The sequence below is a fragment of the Schistocerca piceifrons genome, chromosome X (assembly GCF_021461385.2).
Source record: "Schistocerca piceifrons isolate TAMUIC-IGC-003096 chromosome X, iqSchPice1.1, whole genome shotgun sequence".
NCBI classification, from domain to species: domain Eukaryota; kingdom Metazoa; phylum Arthropoda; class Insecta; order Orthoptera; family Acrididae; genus Schistocerca; species Schistocerca piceifrons.
In genome coordinates, this window is record NC_060149.1 from 23,250,058 (window position 1) to 23,261,685 (window position 11,628).

The following is an 11,628-nucleotide window of genomic DNA, read 5'->3' on the forward strand; positions in this document are numbered from 1 at the left end:
AACTCTGTAAGACAATTGGTTGCATGTTCAAACTCTGTTGCTAACTCTTATGGCCATACATCCATGCAGGTCCATGTTCACAGCTGCACATTCTTGTTTCAATGCTAGGGTGATGGTAACGTACTCTAGTAATTGTGACATTGCAGAGAGTCTGTTATGTACACATGGAATGGCAGGTTTCAGCAACATAGATATTCTGTACAGGTAGAAACCCCTTCAGAACTGAGTGGAAAAGCAACTTTGCAAGTCAGCAGCAAATGTGGTAAATTTTTCATTTTGGCCGTGACTTTTTCCTTCATATTATTTTAAAAAATTGAAGCTAGTATATCTGACAATACATTAAATTGTAAAAAATCAGTTTCAACCAGACAAACATGATGCACATGCCTCATTTTAAACTTAAGATCCAACTAGAAGCTTCATATGGCCAAATGCATCACTTTTGATCCACACTGATGTATCTGAGGAAGACATTAGTATAGGCATATAAAAACTCCAACTACCTGTTATAAAATTCCTTCAATTACAAACTAATAAAAAACTTACATTCCTTCATGTTGGTGCACTGCAAAAAACAGTCCTTGCACATGAAGCTCAAAGGCCAGATTTGCATTTGAGTAACAAGTTTGATAGCATGTTTTCATCTGCCTGCTTTGGACAGTTTCTGGAAACAGCTGTTACAATGTCATCTCACTGCAGTCGCAACCATTTCGTGATTCCCATTCATTGGTGTCTCCTGAACATCATCAATCCTGAATACCTCATTTGCACGAGCCTCACAGAAAGCAGTGATACCCATTTTTTGTTTTGTAACTTGTACATACACAGTATGAGCATTTACAATAGTAGTACTGAACAGTAATTCAAAGGCCACTTTGTGGTATCAGTTCACTGACTTCCTCAAGCACAAGCCGTAAGTTTTTGTTTGATCTGAAAGATCAATGACAGGTTTGGCTGCATTGTAATCCACAACTGCATTAGGTGTCTCACTTCACCTCTCATTGTTTTCACTGCCACAAGCTCTTTGTTACATTGTCAAAAAATGATGTCCCTCTTGTCATGTCACTTTCTGTCAACCGCCTTTTCATTGTTTTCCACAACTGCCATTTCGCCCCTCTTCAAGATTTTTTTGGGATAGTAGATTTTGGATACCATATCTTTTTTTGAGGAGTGTTCCCATCAGATGAGTTTGCTTTTCTAGTATAATGTTTGCCAAGTTCATAGAAGCGTTGAAGTTATCTATAAAGAGTGTCCTTCCAGAATTCAAATGTTGTTGTTTTTAGATCTATAGCATTAACTTCTTTCCACAATACACTTTAATATTCCAACTATATCAACCTACAGCACAAATTCTGTATAATTCCACTCCATATTTAAAACATTTTCCAAAAACATACTGACAAAAGCATAACCTTACACAAAATGGAACAATTGTTTCATCGATACAAACAGCTTTACCTGGAGCGAAAGCTTCCTGGAATTTTGTGTTCAAAATTCCCTGGAATTTTGTGTTCAGATGATTCATAAGCTTCCTAATTTTGAACACCTTGTCACATTCACCCATGTTTTCATTGTCACAAAAATAAATGCAACATAGCAGTAAATCAAACATATTTCAGGGACATAGTAGAAGACACCTGGTTCTCGTAAAGTGGATTTTGCTAAAATAATTCTTCATTCTTGGCTTATGATCAAGCCCCATCCACAGCAAAAGTCCCATACATCTCCTCAAATCATCAATGCTTGTATCACACCATGAAGTCAGTCTTGATGACAGTAATAATGTCTCAGCAATTATTCCACTATCAACACCATAACAGTTTGCTTCCTTTACTGTGAAATCATACATTTAGTCATCAACAAAAAAATTGTAAATATCAATGAGATAAATATTTGTAAGTAGATTGTCCAAAAGTGCATTGCCTACTCCTCAATTACCAGAAAAAAACTGTTTAAATTCTTTTCATCAAACAGCCACAAAGTCTAAATGAAAACAAACACTACACAATGCCACATATGAAAAAAATGTATATATATGGCCAGTACCAGCAAGGAACATGTACCAACACTATACCATAATGGGGTAACAACTGCCAGTAATCCAGTGCTGCCACTACAGAACTAACATCACAGAACTTTTGGCACTGGCCAGCAGTGTGTGGTGCCCATTTGTTTTCAACACAGCTGTGCTCATATATGCATCACAAGCAAATATGACACCTCGTGTGATTGAATATGATGCACACACAAAAAACGGAAAAACTGATGTGCGTTATATATAATGCACATGGCAGTGAAAGTGTTAAGTTATGACAATGTTTTGGGGCACATCTATGTGACAGAGGGTGGTGGGGGATGGTGGGGGTGGAGGGAGGGGACAGAAAAGAATAGGAGAAGAATAAGAGTAAAGGGAAGAGAAAAGGCAATAGGGGGGATGCTAAACTAAGAAGTACATGTAGAAAGAGGAAGTAAAAGGCTGGAGGGCACTACAATGGAAAGGGTGCCATATGGAAGAAAGGGAATGATGAGGATGTTTGGATTGAACTGTGTTGAGCAATACTTCCATAAGAAACATTTTTCACTGGTACATATTGTATTGTTTTGTATTGTATTCTTTACCAGTCCTTCTCATCATTTTTGTATAGCAAGTACATTATGATATTCGATACATCAGATTTTTATGACATTCTAAACATTCAAAAGCAATCACATACACTTAAACCTTAACATTTTCATCATATCAGAAAGCAGTAAACATGCAGCTGTTCTACCAGCTCATTTACGATGAATGCAACTATTTCACACACTGAAAAATCTTTACAAACTATCTGCTACTAACATATATTTTTACATTAATAATGTACACATTTAGGTTTTAGTGTCCTAGACACTGAGTTATACAAAAATCACTCTTCTGAAGTAGGTAGGCTCAAAAACATGTTTTAAATGGTAACATATTAAGTAGTAAGTGGAAGTAAAAATATAAATTTACAAGAAAAGACATGCTAATGTTTCTTCCACAGATCTCAAGTTACATGGTCCTGATGAATGTGGAATGAGTCAGCTAATCTTAAACATATTTTCATTAAAGAAGTAATAACAAACTTGTCAAAATATGTAAACATACAATACTCTGAGCTGCATATGAAAATTCTTAGGTCATTGTAGCCACACAGCATCAAACAGAAAATCGGGCTACTGCACTTATTTACATTGATCACATTGCTGCACTGAAGATATCCACAGGTTTTATATAACACTCAAATTATTTGATATTCTTAATAATATATATACATCAATCACTTCTACTAATAAATTCATGAATGGAGTAGAAGGAATTGTCTTTACATAAATCACTTGGCTCCTCTTAAACTCAACTTTATTAGTAGTCAAGTTTTTCTACAGCTAGTGGCAACTTAGAAAATGTCTGATCCTGAAGAATTGATGTCTTTCTGGACCATAGCTAGTGACTTTAATTATTTATAAACAATATGCTTATTTCTAGTATTGATTTCCAGAACTGAGCTATTGGTTTGGAAAATATGAGAAATTATTTATGCATAAATTAATAAGCAGCAACAGACTTATTTGATATCTTGGCAATAGACTTCAACCCTACTTACAGGGGTCATAATTAATTAGGAGACGGAGGAAACTGACAGGGGGTTCAACACAAATAAAAAGAGGTTAAAGATTAACAGTGAGATGTATTCTACCAGATTTAAAAAACACAGAGGCAAGAATATCCACCATCTGATGACCTAATACTACTTATATAGGAGGAAGACAGTGACAGCGACATCAACCAATTACTACGGAAATTAATACTTGAAACTATAAAATACCTTAAATGCCACCTAAACTACTAATGTGCTGGAAAAACTTGTATGCATGTGGGAATTTCTAACACACTATAGACAGAGCTGTATCCACAAGATAATAATTGAGGGGACGTCTTACCACATGCCTGAAGATATCTCATAGCAACTGCATGACGTAGTAGTGTTGACAAGCAAGTGCCTTAGCTAAACAACAATAGTAATTAGTTGCTCTGCTCTTCCATCCAGATCCAAGATCAAGCATGTTCTTGTGGCTGACAGAGTTACGCCATGTATAACAATAAATTTTGATATTGCTATAATTATGTAATTTGTGAGTATAATGGCTTAGGAGTATGTACAAGTAAGTCATTCTGTGTCTGAGCATCATCAGATAAATATTTTCCCCAAAAATGGCTATTTTACAAAATTTTACATCCAGCAGTATTCAAAAATACACACTTGAAATTTTGATAATATGTGTAAATTGATGTAAAAATCTGATGTACAAATCTCCTTTAATCTTACATCTGTCCCTTTTTCCCCCTAAGGTAAGTCTTTCTGCTCCTGGGATTGGAATGACTCCTTACCCTCTCCCTTAAAACCCACATCCTTTCGTCTTTCCCTCTCCTTCCCTCTTTCCTGATGAAGCAACCGTGGGTTGCGAAAGCTTGAATTTTGTGTGTGTGTGTGTTTTTGTTAGTGTCTCTATGAACATACCAACGCTTTCGTTTGGTAAGTTACATCATCTTTGTTTTTAGATACATTTTTCCCACGTGGAATGTTTCCCTCTATTATATTCAATAATTTTAGATTTTTTTAAACAAAATATAAATTTTAGACTAAAAGTAACAAAACATACTGGATTATCCACTATTTAGGTATAAGCTACAATACAAAAAATACAGCACCATATTTTATTTATTTATTTATTTATTTACACATCAAGTTCCATAAGACCAAATTGAGGGTCTAATCTCTAAGGTCATGGATCGTGTCAGGACATGAAATTACAACATAAAAGTAGTAATGTTTAAAAATAAAATGTTTATGAACCCAAAAAAAGTCAAGCCAAAAGTTTCAGTAAACACAGTCAACAATATAACATAAGAATCAGCTTAATTTTTCAAGGAACTCCTCAACAGAATAGGAGTGACCCATGAGGAATCTCTTCAGTTTTGATTTGAAAGCGCGTGGATTACTGCTAAGATTTTTGAATTCTTGTGATAGCTTATTGAAAATGGATGCAGCAGTATACCGCACACCTTTCTGCACTAGAGTTAAGGAAGTCCGATCCAAATGCAGGTTTTGATTTCGACCGAGTATTAACTGAGTGAAGGCTCCTAATTCTTGGGAATAAGCTGATAGTGTTAACAAGAAATGACAGTGAGATGCCAATGTCAAAATACTCAGACTAGTGAACAGGGGCCATCAACAGGTTCGCAACCTTACACCACTTATTGCCTGAACCTCCCATTTCTGAGCCAAAAATATCCTTTTAGAATGGGAAGAGTTACCCAAAAATATAATACCTTATAACATATGAGAATGTAAATAAGCAAAGTAGACTAATTTTCATGTTGAACAATCACTTACTTCAGATACCATTCGAATAGTAAAAATGGCAGCATTAAGTCTTTGAACAAGGTCCTGAATGTGAGCTTTCCACAACAGTTTACTAACTATATCAATATCTAGAAATTTGAACTGTTCAGTTTCACTTAATCATATGACCATTCTGTCAAATTAAAATGTTGTTTTTGTTGAATTATGTGTCAGAAACTGTAAGAACTGAGTCTTACTGTGATTTAGCATTAGTTTATTTTCCACAAGCCATGAACTTAGGTCGTGAAGTGCACTAATTGAAACTGAGCCAATGTTGCACACAACATTCTTTGCTACCAAGCTAGTGTCATCATCAAATAGAAATATTTTAGAGTTACCCGTAATACTATAGGGCATGTCATTTGTATAAATAAGTAACAGGAGTGGCCCCAACACTGATCCCTGGGGCACCCCCCCCCCCCCCCCCCCCATTTGACTGTACCCCACTCAGACCCCATATCACAGCCATTCTCAACACCATGAATAATGACCTTTTGCTGTCTGTTGTTAAAGTAAGAGGTGAACCAATTGTAAGCTATTCCCCGTATTCCGTAATGGTCCAATTTCTGGAGAAACATTTTGTAATCAACACAATCAAACACCTTAGTTAAATCAAAAAATATGTCTAGTGATCAAAACCTTTTGTTTATCCATCCAGTACCTCACATAGAAAAGAAAATACAGCACTTTCAGTTGTTAAGTGACTTCTAAAGTGGACCTGTACATTTGATAGCAAATCGTGTGATATAAAATTATCCTTACATACACAGCCTTTTCAATAACTTTAGCAAACACTGATGGCATAGAAATAAGTCTAAAGTTCTCCACATTATCCCTTTCTCCCTTTTTATAGAGCGGCTTTACTACTCAGTACTTTAATCGTTCAGGAAACTGACCATTCCTAAAGGAAAAATTACAAATATGGCTTAAGTACAGGGTGAACATGTGCAGCACAGTACTTTAATATTCTGCTAGGCACTCCATCACAACCATGAGAATCCTTAGTCTTAAGTGATTTAATTATTGACTCAATCTCCCCCTTGTCTGCATCACAGAGGAGTATTTCAGACATCAATCTTGGACAGGCATTTGCCAAGAGAGTTACATGATTCCCTGTAGAAACTAAATTTGTATTTAATTCACCAGCAATGCTCAGAAAATGATTGTTAAATACTGTACATATATCTGATTTATCAGTAACAGAAATATTTTTACTACAAACTGACTTTATATTGTCGACCTTGCGCTGCTGACCAGACACTGACCATATGGTTTTAATTTTATCCCAGGAATTAGCTATTCTATTTGTGTACCACATATACTCTTTGCCTTCCTACCAACATTTTTAAGCACCTTACAGCACTGTTTGTATTAGGCTACTGTAGCTTGATTGTGACCACTTCTAACTTTTGATATAATTCCTGCTTTGTTCTACATGATACCTTTATCCCACTAGTCAGCCACCCAGGCTGCCTATTACTGCTAGCACCCCATTTAGAACGTCCTAATGGAAATCAACTCTCAAAGAACATGAGAAATGTGTTAAGGAAAGCATTATATTTGTCATCTATGTTATTGGCACTATAAAAATCCTGCCATCCTTGTTCCTTAACGTGGTTTAAGAAACTCTCTATTGCTGTTGGAATAACTTTCCTACATAGTTTGCAATTATATGTGACATTTGTTTGAGTACAAAAGCCTTTTAGTGTTAAAATTTGTGTATCGTGGTCTGAAAGGCCCTTCACCCTTTCACTAATAGAATGCCCATCTAGTAATGAAGAATGAATAACAATATTGTTTATGGCTGTGATCATATGAATTTAGGAGATCTACCCAACTTCCTTTTTCTTGCATTATCATATACAAAATTAATATTGAAGTCACCACATATAACTAATTTCTGGTACTTCCTATAAAGTGAACCGAGAACCCCCTCTAGCTTGAGCAGAAATGCTCTGAAGTCAGATTTAGGGGGCCTATAAACAACAATAATTAGAAGTTTAGTTTCACTGAATTCAACTGCCCCTGCACAACATTCAAATATCTGTTTTGTGCAGTGCCGCGATACGTCTATGGACCCAAATGGAATACTGTTTTTTATGTACATAGCCACCCCCCACCCCACAAGGAACTCCTTGAAAAACAGGCAGCTAATCTTTATTCTGGTAAAGAAAGCCTCAGAATTGTCGAATTATTTAAAGGTGCTCTGATATATCAATAATTTCAGAGTCACTAACTTTATCTCTAATACCGCTAACATTCCGATGAAATATGCTAATCCCTTCTCTACTTGGAAACATGATGTCCTCTGAAGGTGAGCTTTTAGTTAGAGGGACTTCCTTTAAGCAGGTATACCAATCAGCTGACTTCAATCTAAAAAAAAGGTGCAGCTCTAACTAGAACTACTGCAGGAATTTTCCCATGAGTGATTCTATCACCACCCACTACACTGTCACCTATAAACTATGCCAGCCTCCCCTTCCCATACCTATGGAAGTGCAGGCCATGCCTAGTGAAACGTGATCTACTGATAAACTGCCATCAGCGCCCTCTCTAGCCCCATGTTCACGTGCCTAACAGCCGCATTAAGATGAGGCCAATCATGACACTGAAACAGTTGCACGAAATGTACATTAGTGCGACCAGTTTGAGTAGCTATCCTTACCAGGTCACCACCTACATCATATTCCCCGTCTCTATCAAGACTGTTCCCTGCTCCACCCACTATCACTACCTGGTCCTCCTCCATAGTTTTGTTTAATTTAGTTATGTCATGTTATGTAGATCATTTTCATATCCATTATTATTTTAACGGTACGATGTAGAACAAGCCAGATTACAAGATGTAAATATACACACATGAATAGTGCTAATTTTAATATTACTGAAAGTTTTAGTTCTACACATACAACTACATTTAGAGGTACAATTTTATTTATTTGTTTATTTTTAATAAGCTCTGAAACAGAAACTCGTCCATGGAATAGAAGGAGTTGTCAAAACAAATGATTTTAATCTAGATTTAAAACTTTATCTGCTACCTGCCAGACACTTTACGTTGTTGGGCAAAGGATCAAAGATTTTTCTTGCTCAATAATGTACTCCTTTTTGAGCAACTGACAGCTTCAATAATGGACAGGAAAGGTCATTCTTCCGTGTAGTGTTGTATGTATGAACATCAGTGTTCTTTGCGAAATGAGATGGATTATTTATTACAAATTTCATTAGCAAACATATGAACTCTGATGGAGCAGTTAAAATACCTAACTCCTTGAACAGGTTGCTACACGATGTCCTTGGGTGAACACTACTAACTATTCTCACTGCTCTCTTTTGTGCAATCAATACTTTATGTCTAAGTGGTGATAACTCGCTAGAAAACTACTCCATAAGATATTATTGAGTGGAAATATGTAAAGTGTGTTAGGAGACTGATCTGTTTATTACCAAGACCAGTGATTATATGAAGAGCGAAAGAAGCTGAACTTAATTGTTTGAGAAGCTCAGTAATACGCTTCTTCCAGTTCAAGTTGTCATCAATGTGAACACCCAAAAATGTGGAGAAATCTATCCTGTTAACTGAGCCCTGTTCATATGCTACATCAATTGTCGGTATAATTCTATCAGAACTGGATATAGCGAGTTTTTTCAAAATTAAGGGAGAGTCCATTTTCTGAGAACCACTTAATAATTCTTTGAAAAGTATCAGTAACAATGTCTTCAGGTGCTTTTTCTGGAATGGGATTTATTATAACACTTGTGTCATCTGCAAAAAGTACTGGTTCTGCTTGCTGAATGGTAAGTGAGAGGTCATTCACATGAATAAGGAACAGCAGAGGACCTAAACTTGAACCCTGTGGGACTCCCTTTGTGATAACTCCCCATTCACTAGAATGTACCACCCTCCCAACATTATTTGTGTTATTCAGCACAACTTTTTGCTTTCTGTTCATTAAGTACGATTCAAACCAGCTGTGTGTATAGCCTTCAATTCCATAAAACCTGAGTTTTTCTAAGAGTGTGACATGATCCACACAGTCACATGCCTTGGAGAGATCACAAAAAATACCAACTGGTGACAATTTGTTACTTAGGGCTTGCACTATTTGATGGGTAAATGTGTAGATAGGATTCTTAGTCAAGTAACCCTTCTATAATTCAACTGTGACATGCTGAGTAAATTATTTTCTTTTAAATGTGAGACTACTCTTGAATACATAACTTTTTCGAATATTTTAGAAAATGAAGTCACCAATGAGATTCGTCTATAATTATTTAAGTCACTCTTGCCCCCTTTCTTATGAAGAGGTTTGACAATTGTGTATTTCAATCTGTCTGGAAAAATTCCTTGTGCCAGCGAAGCATTACATATATTGCTAAGGATTTCACTTATTAAATTAGAACAACACTTCAAAATTCTGTTAGAGACTCCATCACACCACATGAGCTCTTGTTTTGCTATTTCTAAAGGCCCTGTGGATTGACACTTTTAACATATTTTTTTGCTTTTTCAACTGAACTCTTTAACACTATTTTTGCTGCTACATTCAGAAAGTGATTGTTAAAAATACTTGCAACTTGTGACTTATCACTCACAACATTATCATTTAGCTTTATTGCTATGGTATGGTGTGCACTGTCAGGCTGCCCTGTCTCCCGTTTGACAATATTCCATATGGTTTTAATCTTATTATGCACATTTCTGTCAGAGCACAAAAGCTTCTTGACTTCTTAATGACTTTCCTTAAAATATTCCTTAAAAAATTCCTACATATCTCCCTAAGCTGTCAGTCACCTGAGCCAACCCTGCACTAGGCTTCACAATGTTGGTGACCTGGTACTCATTCCCAACACTTCCTGCAACTGCTGCCCACACCTCTACCGTGCAAACTACCTAGCAGCCAAACCTTCTTCTTTCTGTTAGACTTTACAACTGACCTACGCCTCCTAACTGCTAAGGACTGCTGCATGTTCACTGCATCTACAGCTACAAGAGGCACCTCTCCACCAAAGTCTGACAGTTGTCAAATCTACTGCATATACGCAAAGTATAACTGTCTGAATACCTCCTCCTCCTAGCTGCCTTCTTGCCAACTGCCAGTTCCCATTCCCCGTCACCCTTCACCCTCCTCAACCTATCGAGTTCCTCCTTTGTGATGTGTAACTGCACCAGAAGGGTACAGATATTACACTCCTGCTCCTCTATCAACTTATTCCTACTACAGATTCTGCATTCCCAGGAGAGGATCTCACTAGAATGCCCACTGGCTTCCCCACTGCGTTCCCCCCAATGAAAATACTATTAAATTCCACACCGTAACCCACTACTCACAAACCTGCAACAGAGTCCACACTTCTCGCTCATCCTAAAATTTTACAGTTACTGAAAAAAAAAAACTATACATCTAAGTTACCTAAGTTCAGTTACAGCAGCAGAACTATTTGTGGAACTAACAATAGCAGTCTCAGAATTCTCTGTCTACCAAGAAAGCAACTACTTGTATTAATACTACTACACCACAGCTAATACCAATGCCAACTAAACTTTACAAAATTATTAGCTAAAACCAAAAATTCAAGTGGCCACTGGAATGATCAACTACATTAAAACACAGAATGAAAATTTTACTGAAATATTTCACTAGAAACAATAAGCACGAAATTTACTACAGGACTTTAACGCACAGAAAACTCTAAAGAAACACAGCAAGTGGAAGTTTCCAAAAGTTTATTAAATCGTTATTTCACCACAAACAGCAAGAAACACCACTGAAAACTATTGAATTTAATAACTGTATAACAGTGCACAAATAACTTTGCCAGTACTTAGCTTTATAACCGCTATGGTTGCAACTGCACACTGCAAAATGTAAACACACTACTGACGTGTGAGGCTTGGACGAACGACGTAAGCACACTCATAACAGACCACTCGAGTCAATAACACAAGAAGAAAGACTGAGATTAATGAAAACCCAATAACAAGTTACTTTTACAGCAAATATTAACACAAATAAAGTATAAAATAAGTAAGTGAAGACTAAAACTTTATAAAATATTGATGAGCAATTTCAATAGCAGTCCAGCCCACATGACGTCAAACCAAAGATGTCACCCAGGTACAGCAATGACAGAAAGGACAGTTCAGTTCGATTTAAAAAGTTGTACCAACTATATTCATTAAGAAAGTTATATGATTCCCTGT